General features: G+C 35.1%; 1 protein-coding gene and 1 long non-coding RNA gene across 4 annotated transcripts in view; one reads left to right on the top strand and one right to left on the bottom strand.

The window, feature by feature from the left end:
- The window catches only part of LOC724269 (connectin), a 190,043-nt gene that overhangs the window by 20,089 nt on the left and 148,266 nt on the right, over nucleotides 1-21,688 (bottom strand). The window lies entirely within an intron of this gene.
- The window catches only part of LOC102654831, a 158,365-nt gene that overhangs the window by 29,727 nt on the left and 106,950 nt on the right, over nucleotides 1-21,688 (top strand). The window contains exons 6-9 of one of the 2 annotated variants that reach the window (XR_003305361.1): nucleotides 7,893-8,044; nucleotides 8,168-8,270; nucleotides 8,922-9,048; nucleotides 10,135-10,280. This is a non-coding gene — a long non-coding RNA (uncharacterized LOC102654831). Of the gene's footprint in view, nucleotides 1-7,892; nucleotides 8,271-8,921; nucleotides 9,049-10,134; nucleotides 10,281-21,688 lie in introns of both variants that reach the window. The other variant, XR_001704231.2, reaches the window with a different exon arrangement.

Genomic DNA, 21,688 nt, shown 5'->3' with positions numbered 1-21,688 from the left:
ATTAATTGGATATCGATGAAATTTATACGGATCGGTGACAGTGAATATTGAAAATCTAGTCTAGAAAGAGAGAGTATATAATAAACGAAGTTCGTTGAATTTTTACCCTTTTTTTTTCTTCTTGTTTCTCCATCTCTCGATACGCGAAAAAAAATTCGTATACAAAATTTCATTTTCTCCTATCGTAATCGTGACAATTTCCACACAGGTTCTCTTCTCTATCCATCGAATATCAAAAAAGTTCGATAATGATGAACGAAACGAAATGGTGAAAAATTAAACGTTGGACGAAAATAATCTTTTTTCCATCTAATAAACGTATCACCCGTGCAAATATTTTTCGCGCAATATAATCGTTCAACAATTCGAATTCGCGAATGAACTCGCGATCGATACGTAATCGGAATTATTACTCGACGTTTCCTCGACGAGTTTAGTGTTTATTCGAAATAATCGCGTAAATTCTGTTTTTCAATTATCGAATATTCAATAAATTTTCCTTGCGCGCGATTAATTACACGATACTACTGCTCGTGTCGATGAAAATTATTCTGCCAACAAATTGAGTTAAATTCCTTTAATGGATATTTATATGTACACGTAATAGACGCGATTCGAAACTTGTATCGATCCGTCTTGACGAATCGTCGTGCAAAATATTTCGTTATTTGCGCTACGCTTCGCTCCATTCACGAACGTCAAACAAAAGCTCGAAAAATTTCGTTATTTCCTTCCGTCACCTGACCACGCGCGTTACACGCCGTTCATTAAAACGATCAAATATTTTCTTTTTTCATTATCGTCGTGTAAACTTCGTTTCGCTCTTCTCCTCTTCCTTTCCATTCCATTCTTCTTATCTCCGAGTATCATTCCGCGTAATTTTTAAAAACGATTTCAAAAATCTCTCCGACCTATCTGAAATCATATTTTTAACGATCTTTTCTTCGTATATTTAACATATTTTTGAACTCGTTTGAAATTGAAATGAAAGACGATAAAAAAAAGAATATAAAAAATCACTTTGTCTCTTTTTTTTTATTTTTATAAATAAGAACCCAGGTTTTTATACGTGCCTCGAAGCCAATTCTTAATCTGCATAGCCACTTTATCCTCGATCGATAGCCCCTTGCTCTCTTTCTCACGATTCTCATCCTATTCAAACCCTTTCTCGATCCAATAAAGAGGAGCTCGAATTCTACGGCTCGTTGTTCGCTACGGAACAGGGAAGAATGGAGGAAAGGAGAAAGAGGAATCGAAATGAATGGAAAAAAAGAAAGCATAATATCTAGGAGGGATCGATTGAAAATTTACGTGGGTAAAATAAAAAAAGCGTAAACGGGAGGGAAACAATTGGATAGGATCGGCATTAAACGATTAAACGCAGAGAGCGATATGACGATTCGAGAGCGGACGATTTCTACGAGAGACGAGCAACGAACGAACCGCAGAATCAGCGTTGATTAAAATTAGGCGAAACGCGCGTGTTTCCTCGTTTCCATCTTCGCCACGATTTGCCTGCCTGCCTGCCCGAGAATTTTAATCTCGTAAACGTCGATCCCTCCCTTATTTATCATTCTTCTTCCCATCAACTTCTTCCCGGCCAATCTGTTTCACCGAATTCGAGCGAGACGAATCAAATTTACGAACGATTTTCTCCGCCACGTATTTATTCTCGTCGCATCATTTTCCTCCTTCGTCCTCTTTGCGACGCTGGAAACCTTATTTTAGGATTCCTAGTCGATAATAATTAAACCGAAAATAAGTGCCAGTGCCATTCACCCTCAATACGATACGTTTATTATTAGCGAGAATGCTATTAACTGATATCTTTGTAGGAATAATTTGATCGAACAACGAGCGGTAGTCGGAACAGTAGTTGTTGCATTCGCTTTTCGTTCCATTGAATTTTCCAGTGGTTCTGGACTTGCAAATTATCGCGTTTCGTTCGCAAGTTTTCCTCCTCGTCGAAACAATAATAATCCCAAGCTTTGTAATTATGTCGAACATTGTAAATTATCCGAGAGATAACTGAAATAACCGGAAATAATATTATTGGGGAAAGTTATATCGCGAAATTTCTGGAAGAATTGTAGTCGGAGATAAGAGACAGTGAATTTAGAAACGTATAGGGATAGGAACATCGTAAAAAAAACTTGTTTGGAGAAAAATATAGAAAAATCAAATCGAAAAAATCTAAAGGTTAACTTAAAGATTAATGTTTATTCATTTAAACGAAAGTTGCAGAAATCGACGCGTGAAAATATACGATCTTTCAATTTCTTCGATTATTTTTTCCTATCGGACGAAAGATTAAAAACTGTTAAATAAAGTCACATCGTCGTAATCATCTGCAGATTTGATGCGTTATTCAATTTTCCGTTGTCTAAAACTCGTTGCTCCGAAACGTAAACTCGGTTTTCACAATTCCGCGCGCGCTTTTTATTTTCTCCCGATTTTCATCCCTCCACCCTTCTTTTTTCGTCTTCTTCTCTTCTCTTCATCTCTGGGTTGAAACAAAAGAGAAACTCGTGGAAGATACCAAGACTGACGTCGCGTAAGAAAAATGAACCTTTACGGATTTGACCGATGGATTTCTCGACGCAACGGATGAATGTTCGCGACGGATCACGCAACAATGTCTCCATTCTTCTCCGACGAATGCTTTTGAAAATACTAGTTTGTCGCTCGAATCCTTACGTGTATAAATAGCAGGATAGATAAAACGTAGGATTTATTCCGAGAGAAGAAAATATGGAAAATTCTTTTCCAAAAATTGTTGGATGAATAGCGACAATCTATATTGTAGATCGGATATAGTTTTATCCGAGAATGAGCGGAGGGGGAGAGAGCGAAGCGATGGCGCGAACGTGTTTTTGAAACACCAGCTCTGACCATTTTTGCCTTCTTGGATGGATCGAACGACGCGAATTTCGCTTCGTTTGCAAGACGAAATGGACGTTGGACGGTTACCAGAGCGGTGGCTAGAACCAGCTTTGTTTATAGTAGACAAGCCGGTGAACTCGACCAATTTCGCAGCACAAAGGGATTCCCCGAATCGGCTGACGAAACACCGTAGCTAGCTGGCTCCGGAACGACGAGGATACGCTATTTTCTCGAGGCGATGTTCCTTAGATATTCCCCCTCTCTTTCTTTAATACATAGACTCAGATGTATATATATATATTCCGATTTGCATTTTCGAGGTTATCTTCTTTGCCAAACACGGTTTTCCGAGAGGCGGAAAACCACGATGGACAATCGCTCGAAACTTTTTATCAAGAATTGCGAATAACAAAGATTCTTTGTACTTTTTTTTTCCCTTCTTCTTCTTTTTCAAATTAAAAATAAATTGTTTCGATCGATACTCTAGATATATGTAAATTTTATAGTAAAATTTATCAGGAATGATTGGTAAAATAATTATCGGTCGAATAGGATAAGTTTTATCGATTGAATTTGTAATTTATTTTTTAATAATAAATTGGATATTATTTATTTAAAATAAATTTTCCACGAGAAATCGTGTATCATGATCATGGATCCGATACATTTTTATTCTTTTGATTTGATTTGGTAAATAAAAAAGAATGAGTACGTTATATAAGTACTTATATAAATATTGAATGGATTCAAAATTGCATTAAGAAAATATATTATTCGAATATTTTTCTCGATATATTTTTATTAAAAGGGGATATAAAGTTTCTTTGATTGTAGAGGGAAAAAAATAAAAGATTTCATTCGTTTTTTTTTCAATGTTTTCTAGACTTGAAACGATTGAGAGGAAAATACAGAGGAATTGTTATTAAATAATACGCAATAATAACAAAGTATTGCATTTTTCTCTTAATGAAATTCTTAAGAATTTCTTTTTCGCGATCAACGAAACGAATAAATCACGATCGTTTCGTTTAAACTTTTCGCATAAATATTCTCTCTGTAACAGTCGTAACGTGATTATTTCATTCATCGAAGTGAGCACACTATTTTGTATAATAATTAATATTCCTGCAATTTATTAATTTGTGTTAATTAACTTTTTTATACAAACTTCCATTTACTTTTAACATTAAATAACACTACTAATTTATAATTAATTTATAATAATAAAATATAAAATAATAAAATCACAAAGTATTGATCGTTTGTTTCAAAAAACTATGTCGTTTGTTATTATTCACACGCGTATCCAATGCTTGTTATAGATCGAGAATATATCCAAGAATAATTGCAACTCTTATTCTTTACGTAATTTCAATATTATTATTATTATTATCTTGTAACATTCAATCTAATTTCAACATAATATCGATTTGTGAGGAGTAAAAAAATGGCTTAAGATTCAGTGATCAACTCGAAAAGATTAGGAATCGTTTATTATAAAAATTATTATAAAAAAATACTTATAAGATTCGATCAAGATCGTAGAAATATTCAATTTGTTCGAGATATCTTAAATAATTCGTTTCTTGTATACGTAGAGAGAAAGTGAGAAATTGTGATACGTATTTATTTATTTATTTATTTATTTTCATCGGATATCGATCGAGCCATAATAATCTGTCCGAAAAAAATGGAGTCGAAAATAATTAAGTCGGCACTTTGCGTAATTGCACGCTTATGTAAATTGACGGGTAAAATTTAATTTCTTCGCGATGGAAAAGAAAGGACCGAGGGAATTCTTTTCAACGTGATAAAATCTCTCGATGAAAAACACGCGCGATTCAAAAGTGTTCGATGGGATGAGTTATGAGCGGTATATGTGTGTGTGTGTATGTGAGGCGATGAAAAGAAGCTGGAGGAAGAAGAGGGAAAAGTGAGTGACTGGCTGCTGCTCTTGGTGTTCGGAGATGGGGCTGATGTTTAATCGGTTGGAAAATTCTTTGCAAAAGAGTTTTGAAGATTCTGCTATTATATCGAGTGTTAACCTGCAATGTTGCAGGGTAAATATTTCTCTAAGGAGTTATAAACAATCATATTTTTTTTTTATGTGAAAATTTCTATCAAATTTTTCCTTCGTTTTCATCAATTCTCTTATTTCACAAAACTATATTATTTTATCATGCTGCTATTACCGAATATTTCCGAGCTTAAGTGTTCTAAGTACAGTAAATATTTATCTCTGTATGAAAAATTAAAATTGATTCGATTGATTACGCGTTTCCTTTTTCCAAATCTTTTATTCACTCTCTTTTATTGAAAAAAAAAAAAAAAAGGAAAAGAAAAAAAATTAAGTGATCGATTTTGATCGATAATCCGTTTATTTTCTCGAAAAGTACGCGAGGAATTTAACGTTTGCTGAATCGAATCGCGTAAAAAAAGAAATATGTACCGGAGGTGAAAAAACGCGAAAAACTTGGAAATAAAGGTGAACGGAGATAACATAGATATATAGCTATAGAGAAGAGGACGAAGAGAGGTATGAACGGTAAATTAAAATCGATGATAATCACGGATATCAAAGTGAAAATATGGGAGAAAGAAAGGGAGAAAGTCCGGTGCGTTATTAATAAAGTCGTCACATTTCTCCTTGTTGCATATGTTGTTTAATCTTTCTCATAATTCAAATTCAATTCATTTATTATTATCATCTTTTCTATTATGGTAATACGTTCGAATATTATTTATTTCGAATATTTCGATCAAATGTATCCATGTGTATACGACTTGTCGATTTAAAATCGCTTCATTTAGCTCGAATGTTCCGGATATTAACTTTTGAGATTCTGAACTTTTTTTTACCTTCCTTTCTTTTCTTAAATCGCTCGATTATTAGTTTTAATCAAAAATCTTGATAAAAAACAATAGAAATGACGATAAATTTGAGAGACAGAGTTTTTTTTTTCACAGAGTTTCGAGAGGAACTAACCATAGTCCTAAATGTCATCCGATGAGAAATTGCGAACTCTGAAATACGAAGCAGACAAACGATTCTACCACATCTCCCGAAAGTGTTTCGGTGGAACTTATGGTTGTCGCGTCTCGCCTACGGCATTCTTCTCTGTCTTTTACGCACTTGCGATTCAGCACGGTTCGTTCCATTCGCGTAATGAGACCTTGTTAAAGCAACGAGTTTCGCGAATGAACGGTTTAATCTACGATATTCTTGCACGATGATCGAAAGTTTTCCTTATTTTTAAAAAAATCGATCAAACGAGTTTATCGCGAACTCGAGTCGAAGTTCAAGGATAGAATCGATATTTCGATCGAAAGGTGATTCTAGTTTTAGTTTGATTTGATAAATCAAAAATAGATTGTCACGAGATAAAATTTATCAAAAATACTTTGCAATTGTATTTTGTAAAAGATTTCATAGGTACATGGATATTTTATTGTATTCATTTATTATTTATTAAGCTTACCGTGAAAAATATTTCCATTTTGAATCGTATTACATTCATTATTTGAAATGCTTTAAATCGAATTCACGAACAGTCATTATTCTTGGGAATTTTATTATCGTTTGGAAATATAATCATTGGATAAAAAGAAAAGCTCTGCACGTTCACCTATCTCATTATCTCACATAATTAACAAAATCAAAAATTGTGAAATATCTTTTCTCGAATATTTGAAAGCAAATCGAGAATTCTTTGCAAAAAACATGTTTTAATAAAACGTATTATTTGTACACATTTAGATGTAATTAGCAGTTTTGAAATAAATGGAAAATTTTAGAAAGATTGTTATTTCTTGGAAAAAATTAAGCGAAATTATACATTGATAAAATGCAAAGATATAAGAAAAAGAAAATGGTATACAAAAATTTGATGTCGTTTCTTAACTTTACACGTCGAATCGTGTCACGTCGAGATGTATGATTATTTTTTATATTTTTTATTCAAGATAGCATTTCCGAGGATAATGCCTTGTAACTTTTTTACACTGCATTTTAAAATCGTAGAAAGAAAACTTTTAAACGTAAAAGTACGAAAGAAGATTATATAGGTTTAAAAAAGAAGTTTAATTCACGTTAATGGGGAAATTTTTCGTGCTTCTTATCAGAAAAAACTTTGATATCAATCAAATGAAATGCAAAAATATGACAGATGATATACAGAGAGATACGTAATATTTTTTCGTATATAATTGAATTTTTTATCATTTTCGTGTCATACCGGTTCAGTAAAGTGGAAAATAATTATAGTATGAATTAAAATTATTTTATTATAAAATTTTATTATAAAAATTATAAAGAAAGTAAGAAACAAACTATTTTACGACAAACAAAATACAAAAATCTAAACTTGATTATTCTCGTAAGTGAATAATTTGAATGATTGATACGATTGTAATCATTCTGAGAACAACTGTTAATTTTTCCGATTTTATTGCGTCTTTAATATAAAAAAAAAATTTTAATTTCAAAATTTTATTAATAAAATGAATTTGATTTTTTTTTGTTATTCATAAGGATTAAAAAATAAATCTTTTTTAATGCAAAAAATTATTATATTATATAATTTAAAAATAATAAGAAAAATATTATTTAGCAATTTTTAAACAAAATATTAATGAAAATGTAAAATAAATTATTATATGTATATGTATATCGCTTGAAATTTAATTTATAATTTATTTAGTTTAGAATTTTATTTCAAAATTTCATAATTTTGATGGAATGAATTTTAGGATTAATTAAATTAATATATATTATATGTATGCTTATGCATATTCTTTATTTTTTGAATATATTGCTAGATAAGATTCAATTTTAATTTTAAATGTTTTAATTCGGACAATTTTTATTTTAAATTATTAAATTTTTATTTAAAATTATTATAATCTATTTTTATTATATTTTTAATCATGGTATTTTTATAAGATTTCGATATGTAAAAATTTACAAGCAATGTATAATATATTATATTTCAATTTTTGCGCGGCTGAAGCATGTACAGAACAGCAGCGCTTCAGCCAATCAGAAAACCATTGAATTTTAATGGCGGGACAAATCAGTCCGCATCATTGTGCGCATCATTGTGCGCATTTCATCAGTCTACAGTTGAAAAGTGTAGTGATGGGATTCGTTTCGTGGATAAAAGTGCGTAATTATGTAAAATTTATATTGATATAGTGTTGGAATATGGTTAATTAAGCTTTGTTTAAGTAATACCTGTTTATTTACTCATTATTATGCCAAAATTAAATATCTTTGTGACCATAGTTTGATTGAAACATCAAAAAAAGGATGGCCTTGAAAGTGTGTGAACAGTTTTGTACAAGCAACGACAATTGAAAGATAATTCGTTGATTTTTTTGCAAACATAGTAAGATTTTGTTTATTTTAACAGATACGTAGTATTATAAAGTTCTTTCGTCTTTTTATTCATGCAGAAAAGTAACTAGATAATTCACATCGACTTACACATACATATTTCTCGTATGTTTCTCTTCTTACAGTATTTGTTTTGATTTTACGCTCAAGTTCCCGAAATTCTAAACATTTCTATAATTAAGATATTCCAAAACATTGTCGGTTGGCATTATGTCACGCTCGATACGTTTCAATTTGTCGTATTGTTGTATATATATTTTGTCCTCAATTTGTAAATTTCGATACATGGAAATCATTACGCGTCATTTTGTAGTCGAAATTCGTGACGATTAGACGCTTTGCTTCAAGCGTGAGACTAATTTATTGCGCAATATTTATTTGATACTTTTTTCTTATTTTTTATTTCATTCATACATTTTCATTCGTCGATTGAATGTAATTATAATTGATCATTATTATTACATTTGAAGAATAATTTATATAATTTTATTTATTTAATCAGTTTATTTAATCATATTTGAGTTAATATTGATTCGTATTATTATTTCTTAAAATAGAATACGAGTTATTTTATTTTAATATAATCAGTTTAATCTTGTGTATTTTATATATTTATTTTATGGATTTATTTTTTTTCCCGCAGATATGTGACTGATTGCTGAATTACTTTAGAGGAGAAAAAAATTTTCAATATGCATGCCATGATGATAATTTACGTTTTACGGAAGAAAAATAAAATTTAAATTCTTGTATCAAAAAAAGAGATGTATGTAAGTAAATTTTTATATTTTCTGTTTATATTTTATTTTGAATTATTATTTGTATAATATAATTTTTATGTAATATAATAATTCATAATTATTATATTAATTATTGAAAATATCAAGATGAGAGTGGAAAATATTTTGAAATAATTTATGATTTATCATGTAAAACTTGTATTATGTAAAAATTTTTGAATCAAATATTTTTAATAGGTATAATGTGCATAAGATGTTATTAGTAACAATATTTTTTTTAACAAATGCTCGATAGAAAAAGTATTCTTTTCTCTATTTTTCTTTCTCAATTTATGCAATTTCATATTCAGTTCATATTGTGATCGCGCATAATGCGTTTGGTAGATTTCATCAGTATTTGCTTTATAATGTTAGAAAATATAACGATAAATAAATATTATGATATTCTTACTAAAGAATAAAACACTCTCATCTTCCCTACTTTGATATATAGTTTCCATAACAATGTTCCAATTTTTCATAATGCAATCATGAATCGCTTGTCTTCCTTAAACTTTCTTCCTCGAAAAAACTAAATCCTTAATATTTAATGGCTATTTGATTCTAACTATCGTCATATCCTTACTTGCATTTTGGCCATGTGTAATTAGTGTCGTACCATAAATTCTTATATCGTTGATATGAATGTAAATTGGAAAAAAAATCTTTTAGATTTTCAATACAGGATTTATAAATAAAATATTTAATTTTGATAAAACTGAAAAAAGATTTATTATTATATCTAAAAATTTTAGAATAAATAGAATATTTAAAATATTTTAATGCTGTATTTAAGTTTTTTTTACAAGAACGAAAGATTGCATCGTAGAAAAACATTGAATAAAATGTATTTAGAAGAAATATGCATGCATAATCAATAATATTAAGTAGATAAAATAATGTAATAGAATAATAAAAATAAATGGATAATTAATAAGCAAAATAGTATTTTGTGAAAAGTTTATCTATTATTGTTTATTTTTTTTTCTTTTACCTCTTTAATTATTTTTCATTTTCATAATAATAGAAATAGTAAAATATTTCTAAAAATTTTTCTAATTTAAACTTTATTTTCAGGTTTTATTTTTTACAATTTTTTTTTTGATGTTTGTGCTGTACAACGAATGTGAATTTTTTGCAAACAGGCAACAAAAGAAGAATTTATTTAAAAATAAGTAAATTTTTTCGCAAAAAGAAGATGAATGAAACATGTCATGATCAGGGTGGGTATCCAATTCTCAGCAAAATCCAAAAAGTGAAGCTTGGAAAATCAATATTATTTAACATACGATATATAATCATATCATTAATTATTAGTGATACGATTATGTATTTTATAAAAATGTAATATAAGAATTGGCTGTGAATATAATTTTTTATAGATTGAAATTTTATTAAAGCAACGAGAATAATATTCTCGTTTTAATGTTAGAAACTAATTATACGAATATACAGATTTTTGTTTTGCGTCACTTTTAAATGATTTAATTTTGCATACATGTTTGTTATGCATACATAAGCTGTTATAAGCTGGTTAGACGGTATAAAAAATTCCCATGTTTTTTAAGATTTCAATATATGTAACATAAAGTTACATAATATGTTCTTAAGTTTCTCGACTGCGATTCATTCATGGAATTTTTAACAGAAATAATTTAAAATTTTGAATAATTTAAATTTAAGAATTCCAATTTAATCTTTATCTTTTTTTCGAAACAAAAATAATTCTTGGTAATTGTTCCATTATGCAACAGATCAAAATTCCTACGAAATTAGCGCGATATCGGAGAAAATGCTTCAATGATTGATTCTTTATATTCTCTCTCTCTCTCTCTCCCCCCCCCCCCCCATCTCTCAGAAACACAATGTCCTCTTTCCTGGACGATTTTTCTCGACTTCGCTTGTAATTTCCACCTCAAGTTCCCAACTCCAACCCCCAGGTTTTTTCATGCTTTCGTGCTTTGCATAATTCACTACTTTGTTCATGTATAAAAGTGGCAGGCATTGACAAGCGCGGAACGTAGAGGATGAAATATCGTTTCGGTTTCTCTGCCCTGTGTTCCGAGAGAGATTCGTTTCTTCCGGGGTCTAGAAGACAATGCGATTCAACGCGATTTCATTCTCGAGCTGCTCGTCACGTTGTTGCTCGTTCCTTCTGCAAACGATGCTCGCCAGAACCTGGATTCACGTTCCTCTCACTGACACGCTTTTACGTTTTCCTTCCTCATTTTCCGAGTTTGTTGACGTTGCGGCGTTCGAGTATTCGTTATATATCACGAATAGATTTCGATGAAACGAAATATTTCATATTTTGTCAACGTATCGTATTCATTGTCGTCGTATTTGCGTTTCATTAATTATTTCAGCGATGCGAGTCGATCGATGAACGGTCGTGAAAATATTAAACGGATACCGTTGAAAAAAATGAGAAAAATGGAAAGCACGATTTCCTTCTATAAATAAATTTCATATTTATCGCGTTTACTCGATTTAATACTCGGCCCAATATTTTTACCAACGTCCAACCAAAGAAATATATAAAAAAAAATAATTTTTTCGTATCATTTTTAGATTTTTTAGCGAATTTCGTTACGAGTTTACCGTTTACCATACATACAATTCGAAAAATTTATTTGAATATATCTCGAGAAGAAAGAATTTTTTAAAAAAATAGAGAGAGAGAGAGAGAGAGAGAGGTATGCCATATTCCCATTTTGTCGATCATTTCTCGAGATACGATCGTTCAAATGGACGTAACGTTGGAAACGCGAGGGTTGATGAGTGGCGGCCGAAATTCTGGAAACCATGGTGACCCACATTTTTTCCTAGAAATGCGTAGGACGCGTGACGAGTGACGATAATAAAAAAAAAACGATGATTCAGCCATGGATGAATGAGAACCGCTATTTGAGATAGATCGACGAACAAGACCGTATACGAAAACGATTCTATCGATTTGGGACGAGAGATTTATGCGCATCCGATTACTTTCCTTGTTAGGAAAATATTTTATTCTTCGGTTAAACGTTTGGTTATATTTTAAATTGGAATTATTTAAAATTTTTGAAATCCTCTCGATCGATTAATATTATTAATCGTGAAATAGATCGATCAATGTAATTAGATTATTCGATTCAATTTAATCGAAAAAATCGATTATTAATTCATTATAATCAAATTTCACAAATTGATGTTTGAAGGAAATAACGAATCACGCGTCACGTTTCATTCGTTTTGTCGTTTAAATTAAGTTCCCTTTTCTCCGACGAAAGATTCTTCGATCGTTTTAGAAATCGTGTCACGCTAATTAATAAATTACTTTTCCTCCCTAAATAAAATTATATTTACGAGAGGGAAAACGAAACTCGATTATTCACTCGATAAAACAAAATTGAAAAATCAAATTGGATTTTTGAATTTCGCCAAATGTTTCAATTTTTGGAAAAAAACGTGGTTTTTATCGATGGCAATTAAGATATTAACGTTCGTTTTCGCGCGTGAACGCGAGTAATGTTTGTTAAAAGAGTTTTAAAAAAAAAAAAAGATGGATAGATTGCATTCCAAATTTGAAAATCAAACCTGCAAATTGCATCGCGTTTCAAAAAGATTTTCTAATTCTTTCGATTAATTTAAGAAGGAAACGATATATGCAATCGTATAATTATATTAAACGCGATAAAGAAAATTATAATGCACGTTTATCCTCTCTCTCTTCTTTCTATCGTAAAAACAATTTCAGAGGTGGTATACTTCAAACGTGCTCGAGCCGAAAACAATGTAACAAATATTTTAATTCGTGTCTCGATTGGAAACGTTTCTCGCTATCGGTAGAAAAATGCTCATAAATTCGAGCCGGTCTTTTCTCTCGCGAAATTTCCGTTTAATAGAATTAAAAAGCTGCTCGATGCCGCGCAATTCCACGTGAAATCCAACCGATATCGCGTTAAATAACGAGCAATTCTGCCCTTGTCGCATATATTAATGTTTTTACGGATTCGAAATTTCGCTCCTCGTCCGGCATATAATGTAATAGCACGAAAAAGCGTTCAATTTTTCGTACTATGCAAGGAGACAAAAACTTAATAACGTCTGATTTTGCATTTTTGATTTTAATTACGAATATAGACGAATCGTGGAAGAAAAAAAAAAATTAGACGGAATTTAAAGTAGACATATACAGAAATGTAGAATTTGAACAACATGATACACGTTTCATTTGTTTGAATTTAAAAAAATTTGAAACCTAAATGCAACCTAGTTTTCGTCGTCGTCGTCGTCGTTTGATTCATGGTCTTTCTTCCCGTACAACAACCTCGTATTCCCTTCCTTCTTTCCGAAAGTTGACCGAAAGGTGAAGCGAGCAACAAAGTCCTCGAACCTTTTTCACGAGGTTAGGACGCGACGCGATCGACTCTGACAAAACATCTCCCGCCGAGCGAACAGCTAGTCCCAAGTTTCTTGCGGCGGCGTGCACAGGGCGAGAATGATCGACGACAAAAGTACAAAGGCCATAGGGTGTAATTTATGTGTTTGTCCCGTGTAGTCCACCGTCCCCGCTATTCGTTCTCCTGTATCGCACGCGTCATTGCCGATGATAAAAGCCTCTTTCTCCGTGCCTGCACGAGGTGAGCTTCGAGAGACCAACCGTTCGATTTTGTTAAACAGCATACGGCTAATATTTTTCCCTTCCTTCGATCCGTGTTCTTCTCCCCCTCCCAATATTTCTACGGAATTTCTCTCTCTCTCTTTCTCTTTGTCCCTGCTCGATTTCGTATTTATTTAGGCCGAACGAGAAACGATTATAAGTAATGGAAAAATACCTACAGTAGATTGTTTTCCTTCCTCGGACAGATGCATCCGCGAGAAATTGGAGATTCTCGCGTAACCTTATCCACGTATGCAAAGAGGGGATTGTCGATGGAACATTGTCGGTATGATATTTCATATATGTATTTGTCAATTTATCAAAGTGGTTTTAATGGATTACAAGGAGGGCGCAGTTCGCGTGGTGTGTAATCGCTGTGAATCATCCCGGTAAACTTTAGCTCGAGTGGGTCGGGAACCGGGTCGATCGTTACGGAACTTTTTTTTTTTTCTTTCTTTTTCAGCAACTCCGCGGAGAGGAAATTTTCGACGCACGTTCGAGTACGCACGCGCGAAATTATTATTCGGTGAAATCGAAAATTCGGACGGATCGAAAACAAGGGAGAGAATTGGCTGTGAACGGTATTCTTGATGACGGTAGAATTGGCGATGGAAAAACGTGTGCAGGCAGATCGGGAGGCGCGCAACGGCCAGAGAAAAAACGGCGAGGCTGTGGTGGTTTCTGGTTATTAGCGAGGCTGGTTTGTGTACCTTCGTGATGGGGAGTCGAAATATAATTAAAGTTTTGGCGGTGGCCGGCCTAAGGGATGTTTTGGTTCCATTATAGCGTCGCGGCCCCTCGAAACTCGTCGTGCCCGCTCTACAATTACGCTCTACCCCTCTGTTGCCCGGTTATAAATTTCGACGCATGCATATTCACGAGAGGGAGAAAGATCCCGCCATCCTCTTCCCTTACTCTTCGTCCTTCTTACTTTACGTATTACTATTACGTAGGTACGTACTCGTTGCTTTTACTTTCTTTCTTCTCTTTATACGTTTTTCCTTTTCTTTCTTCTTTTTCTCCGTTTCCCACTACTCTCGCTCTTTGTATTTTCCGTTCGTGAAATAATCATGGAATTATTACCCCACGGCCACGTCGAAATCCTCCCAGGAGAAGGAGGAGGAGGAGGAGGAGGAGGGTGGCTCGCGATTTATGCTAGCGAGACTCAAAAGCCAGTTTGCCCTCTTTCATCCCCTAAGTCTGTTTATACGTATACGTATTATATATGCGCGCACACGATCCTTCTTTTGTCGGGATTGCCGCGGGGGTGCCGCAATAACGCGGTGTCGAAAATAATTCGAAAGCCCGTCCTAAAGATGCGTGTTAATTACTCGAGATTAATTTCAATTTGTTAATTTATTTAGAGAATAAACGACGAAGAAGAAAAAGAGGTATGTGTACATATATTTATATATATATATATATTTGTGGAGATTTCTTTCCTCGATGAGTTATTCTTTTTCTCTATCTAGCAAACGCAGCAAATTTTAATCACAATCGTTACCATTACCATTTTTAAATTATTATGCGATCGACGAGAGAGAGAGAGAGAATAAGATCGAAGAAAAGAAGAACGTGGCATTCTGTTTCATCGAATCGTATTTTTTTTTAAACAGGATTAAAAATGGAACGAATCGAATATTTCTCTAACGAATTTCGCACGCTGCTCGAGGAAAACGTAACGGAAAAAAGGGGAAGTCGTGAGGGGTTGAGGGTGTTTGGACGCGTTCCGTCCCTTCCCGATCTCATTGAGGGGTTATTAGGTCGAGTGGTAATGCGATTGATACGCGCGTTAATGAAGTCCATGGTTCGACCCGGTGTAGGGTATAGGATGATTCGTTGTGAAAGAACAATGATCAATGCCGTATCGCATCGTCATTCGATTATTTTGACGCGTGCTACCATTTCATTGGGGGATTTTTTTCTCTTTCCCCTTCTTTTTACCAATATTTACGATGAATACTTTTTGAATACTGAATGGTGAGTTGTTCACAATTCTATAGATTCTGATCGATATTTGAATAATATTTTGATATGCAAATTTTCTACGTCTATTATTACTATTATTATTATTATTCACAAGTTGCAGAAATGTTGAACGAGATGTTAATTGATTTAAAATTTTCTCGGACGAAAGGGAAATGATGAGATTTCGAATGTGTTCTCGCGCGAATCGAGAAGAAGATTGGTGGACTAATCGGAGGACCGTTTTGATTTACGCGCATTAATAAACGTTTACGCGGTGGTCGATGGCGCGGCGGCCTCTTGGGCACAAAGGGGAAGGGGGATGAATGGAGAAACAGGGGGGGTCGATGTCCCGGCACGGACGGGGTTGCGCGTAGTGTATCTCGACACCGATGCGAAGACGAATGGAACGATCAAATTGAATTCCAGCCAGACACCCGTCGCGCGACTCTCCTCCTCTCTCGCTTCCAGAGATTCACCTGTTCTCGATCGAGAGAACGCGATCCCTACGTACGTGTACGTGTGTGTGTGTGTGTGTGTACACACTATCGTATCGCAACTGTCCAGAGTTTCGTTATTAAATCGGGTATCGATCCGCTCTTCCAAATTTTCCCATGATTTATATATTTTGATCGAGATAATACATAGGACCGCCGCGACTTTGAAAAAAATACGCGATAAATCTCATCGGCTGGGATTGGAAACTCATGCGTCGGTGGTTGGTTTTAAAATTCCTTAAATTCGTAATACGACGATAAAGCGAAGGGGGTAAAGTGAAACGGGTAACGGAGCGAGAATAAAAGGCGAATTGAGTTATATTCGCGCGAAGAGAATTACCGGCACGCTTTTTACGAGGTTCGCGTGTCTCTCTCTCTCTCTCTCTCTCTCTCTCGCTCCGCCTATAAACGTCTATCCTCCATCTTTGCCGATAAACGGCCTTACGAATTAATCCCTTAAACCCGTTCGTTAATAGTTGCATCGCATCCAAGTTGCAACGATAAAGGAGAATGGAAGCTCGTTTATCGTTTTACGTATATATATATATATATATATATATATATAAATTTCGTGGCGGATGACAAGCGCGAAGAAGGTGAGGAAGGAGGAAAAAAAGCGAGCATAATTCAGCGTTACGGGAGGAAGCGAAGGAGGACGTATCGAGGCGCGTCCTTCGAGGATATTACGAGATGTAGATAAACGAGATGTGACGAATGAGTTTCACGGGCGAGAATAATTGGAAATTGAGGATTATAAATGGAAATTGTGCCGGGAAAATATTATCGGAACCGTTCTATGCAATCGCACGTTTCTCGCGGAGAAAGGATTATATACGAACGTATATAATTCTCGGATGGCAATCGTACGAAACAATCTTGTCCTTTCGATCAATCGCAACACGCGATGATAGATTAATCGTGCGTCGAACACGCGACGTACGCGTCATCGTGGATATTACGTTCCATTTCACTACGTCACGTTTGATCGGACCGACGTTCCTTTTGTTATCGGAATATCGAGGCGACAAAGAGAGAAATTCGGCTGGAAAACTTTACGATGGATTTTCAAATCTATAAATTAGCGACACTTTTCCTTTTTTTTTTCCCCCATTTTTATATATAATACACGGCGAGTGTATAAGCGCATATTTCGTTTCATAACACGGATCGATACGTAGGATCGACCGAAACGAAAATAAAACGGAAGACGAATAATTTTCGATCGTACGTTTTGGTCGACTTTGCGCTGAAAATTGGACAAGGGGAGTGCGAAGAAGTAGTAGGATATATCGCGGCCAGTGACACGAATTCCCGGCAGGAACGATTGTCGCCGCTTTCAAACAGATCGGTGATAAATCAACGGGGCAATCCTCGCCGATTTTCCAGCGGAAGTGGCGTCGCGCCGCGCCCGTGCCACGCGAAATTCCACGAAAATAACTCCGGAGATTTCTTCCGTTTTGATCGTCTCTCGTCGAGAGAAGAAAAAAAGACCCTATTCTTTACACCGATTTATCTTCATCCTTTCTATTTATTAATCCTCGTCACTGCGGATCGATCGAAGAAAACCTGCGATGACGATATATTTCTCGATCATCTTTTCGAATATCGAATCGTTTTTTAACGATTAAATTTTCAATTCTTGAAGAGTTATCTCGATGTTTAATATCCTATCGTTTGAACTCCGATGATAAATAAAATCGTATATTCACGGGGGAAATATAAGGGGTCTGAAAGATATCATCCATCATTGAGAATGTACGTTGTACGTTCCTTTTTCAAGCGAGATGCAAATTCGCAGGAGCGTCGATTAATAGGCGATCGTGTCTGGTTTAAAATCGGAACGGTTCTCGAGCGCGAACAATGAATAAAAATTGGAATGGAAGAATAAAATATATCTGTATAGAATACAACCAAAAATGTCAATGAGAATTGAATGGGGGGATCCGGGATAAAGCGATGCGGGGAAAGGGAAAAAGGAAGAAGAAGGAAAGAACGTTGCACTTTTTTGCGTCTCGCTGAAAGAATCGGTTCGAATATAGCGTGGATGAATAATTGCTCCAAGAATCGAGGACTCTACCGTCTCTGAACAATAATATTCATCGGGATTCGAGAGAATGGAACGTAATGGAACGATTTTAATATCTGCGTTTGGAAATATGATATGGAAAATAAAATAATCTTGAATTTCGAATCCAAGTGTCGAGTTCGCGCATTTTACCAAAAATCTAAACGATACGAGCGTACAATAGGCGATGTACGATCACAAGAGGGGAGAAGAAAACGATCCTGGATCGCAAAAATTCCCCGGGTTGTCTCGTTCAATCTCGATAATTTATTTACAATGGACCCCGCCACCCCTCGATTCCGTCGAAACAGGGATTAAGCAACCCATCCAAGCCCCAAAATCTGCCCACCCTTCCTTTGTATGTAATCAAACAAAACGTAACGCATCTTCCACGAGCCCCTTTCTCACCATATATTATACGAGCCTGCTTTTATATCCTTCTAAGGATTATAGGTTAACGTTTGATAACGTTTCGATAAATGGAACGAGTGGAGAGAAACGATTCTATGGGAATCTTTGCCTCGAAATATTTGGGGCGGGTTAATAAGGTGGGAAGGAAATTTTGAAAACGATATTTTTAAGTTTAATCAAGAGGACAAAGTTGCGAGATGATTTTGGGCGTGTAATAATCCGATGGTTTCTTTTCTTTTCCCCAAAAGTTCTCAAGATTTACCATAAAATATCGCGGATTTTCAAAGATCTTACGAAAGTTTCCCTCGTTTTAAACTTAGCCGGGGATAGTTAACCAACTATTCGAGAATTTTAAGAAATCGCGATGCCTCAGAATTTGCGTCACTCTTTCGGTTCCCAACTTTTCCGAATTCAAGACTGGGAAATATCATTTTTCCAAGAAATAACTCGCCTTCCAAATATTAATTAAAATATTAGATTCGATATCGATCGAAAGATTTTGATAATCTTTCCTCGTCTCTATCCTAGATATCGATTAAAATCAAAGTTTCATGTCTTTCAATCATCTGAAATCCTCCGAATTTTCAATGTCGCATCAATTCAAAGTTGCGATCGAGAGAAAAGAAAGAGAGAGAGAGAATAAAATAAAATAAAATAAACACGACTCCGAGACGGGAGTCCCAGAAGGGAATGGAAAGGTTGGGTCGGGGAAAGGGAAAGGAAGGAGATTCCCACCAGTTTGAGCAATTAACCGGGCGGACGCATCCCCCTGTCTATCCAACGTATCGCTTTCGAACCCTCGGTGGGCGAGCGGCTATTTACACAAGAATAACGCGCTTTATGGGATTACGTCAAAACACGGAGGTTAGAAATCATGGGCGCAACGATCGCACAATGAAACGTGGAAATAAAGAAGAAAACCGTGAAGGGATCGATAAGAGGAGGCGGGAGGAGGGAGAGAAGGGGTTTAGTTTAGCGGAAAGGGCGAGGGTAGAGAGGGAGAAGGTGGATGCAGCGGCGACGACCCCCTCGCTCGGGAGCGAATGCAAAATCAACGGTCCATTGTTGTTCGGTCGGAGGGGCACGCTGCACGTTTTTTAGCGTGCCGATTGTGCGTGCAGCTTTCGCCTTATGTGGCGCGATTCGAGCGCGCTAATTGGGACGCGGCGAGACCATCCGATCCGGGGATAAGGTTCGTTCGAATCGTTGTCGAATCGTCTTTCCCCTCTGTTCCACGGAGAGGGGGCGTTTCGCTTCGCGAATAATATTAAAAAACGGAATAATATTTTTATCATTTATGAGAATTGCTTTCCAGTGTTTTTCTCGTGTATCCCTCTGCGTTTTAATTACATCGAGTTAATTTCCCAAGTAAAGATCTCAATATAATAATCCTGTATCGAAATTGAAAAAATTGAAAAACCGTATAAGAAGATGGGGCGAGCTACCAACGTCGAATATAAAAGTTTCCTTTCCGTAATGTAAAATTATGTATGTCATCACGTTCGTGAAACGTGTCTCTTGGAAAGTCGTTGCTTTTCATCTTATTCGAAAAAATGACATTTCAATATTTAATATGTTAATGCATTATCGCTGTTCCTCGTCGCCGCTATTTCCGACGGTATCGATCGAAACGGGACTGATGATCACGTTCGTCAAACGTGTCGTTAAGTAATAATGTTTAAATAAAAATATATTATAAATTCTTTCGAAAGCTATCCTTGATCGAAATATCGTGTCGCGAAAATCGTTTTAATCGTTCGTAATTTAACAGCATTGCCAATTACCAATATTTAATAAAATAAAATTTTTTCCAATATATATATACAGACATATAAATTTTTATTTCGTCTTCTTTGAATCATATTTCGATTAATAGTTTCAACGCGGTTTTCCCTGAAATTTTCCACCGTCTGTATTCGATCAACCGCATATCCCCTTATCGATTTTTACTCAATTTTCTTCGACAGGAGAAACAATCGACATGTCGGTCTCCCTTTGTCAAACTTGTGAATTTCGAGTTGTCGCTCGGATCGGCGATCGATTTTTCGACACGAATCATCCATCAAGCGACGAAATAACGCGGAAACAGTGGGATCCGAAAGGGAAACGAAGAACTTTGTCATTTGCAATTGTGCCCCCGGGTTTGTCTTTAAGCGGTAGAATATATATCGCCATCGTGTGAAAACCCTTTGAATTTCTCCGAGAAAAATCCTATCTTTTCCCCTTCGATATCTCCTTTGACGCGCAATTCTGAAAAATCATCGCTTTAAATCGATTTCGTACAATAGTTTGAAAAATTTGTAGTAGGAAATAGAAATTATTTTATTAAAAATATATTTCAACGAATTTTTGAAATATTCTTCCCAAGATGAATCATTTATCTTGGGATAAAAAGTCTCTCTCTCTCTCTCTCTCTCTATATATATATATATATATATATATATATGTATAGAAATTAGGAGGCAACGAACGAATCCAAGATCGAATCTTGGATCTTCTTTCATCGATTCATTTATCCTTGTTCCTTCCTTATCGCGTTGGAAATATCGCGACGTTCGTAATATCGGAGATGATAATTTCTGTCTCCATTCCCGTGGGAATCGGCGTATCGATGGCGAGGCGAAAGTGGAAAGAAGGAGGAGGGCAAATGGTCGAAATTCAAGCGAGTCGCATCCGCGAGTATCGCGATCGATATTTCCCCCCGGCCCCGTGTATCATCCTCGTTTCCCGCGTATCCCCATGACAGAAGAAAAGTTAGCGCGGAGAAGAACAAGAACGAGGACCGATGATAGATCCGTGTTTCGTATCCGACATCGAAACGCATCGGATCGCTTCGAATAAAATCGGGAATAAATTAGTCGTTGGTTTGTTAAAGCGATTACGAAAGGTCAGATTCTAATCCGGCCAGATGCATCTCGTCCACCCCTTTTTTTCGAGCTAGCCTGGTCACGTTATTATTGTTGGAAAAGGGGTTGAGTCAAGTTTAACGAGGTTATCTGAGCGTGATTCGCCTGGTGTGGTATACCGGACCGGTGAACTAGATAAAAG

Source organism: Apis mellifera, linkage group LG9 (assembly GCF_003254395.2).
Source record: "Apis mellifera strain DH4 linkage group LG9, Amel_HAv3.1, whole genome shotgun sequence".
Lineage (NCBI taxonomy): Eukaryota > Metazoa > Arthropoda > Insecta > Hymenoptera > Apidae > Apis > Apis mellifera.
This window is presented reverse-complemented; position numbering and strand designations above follow the sequence as displayed.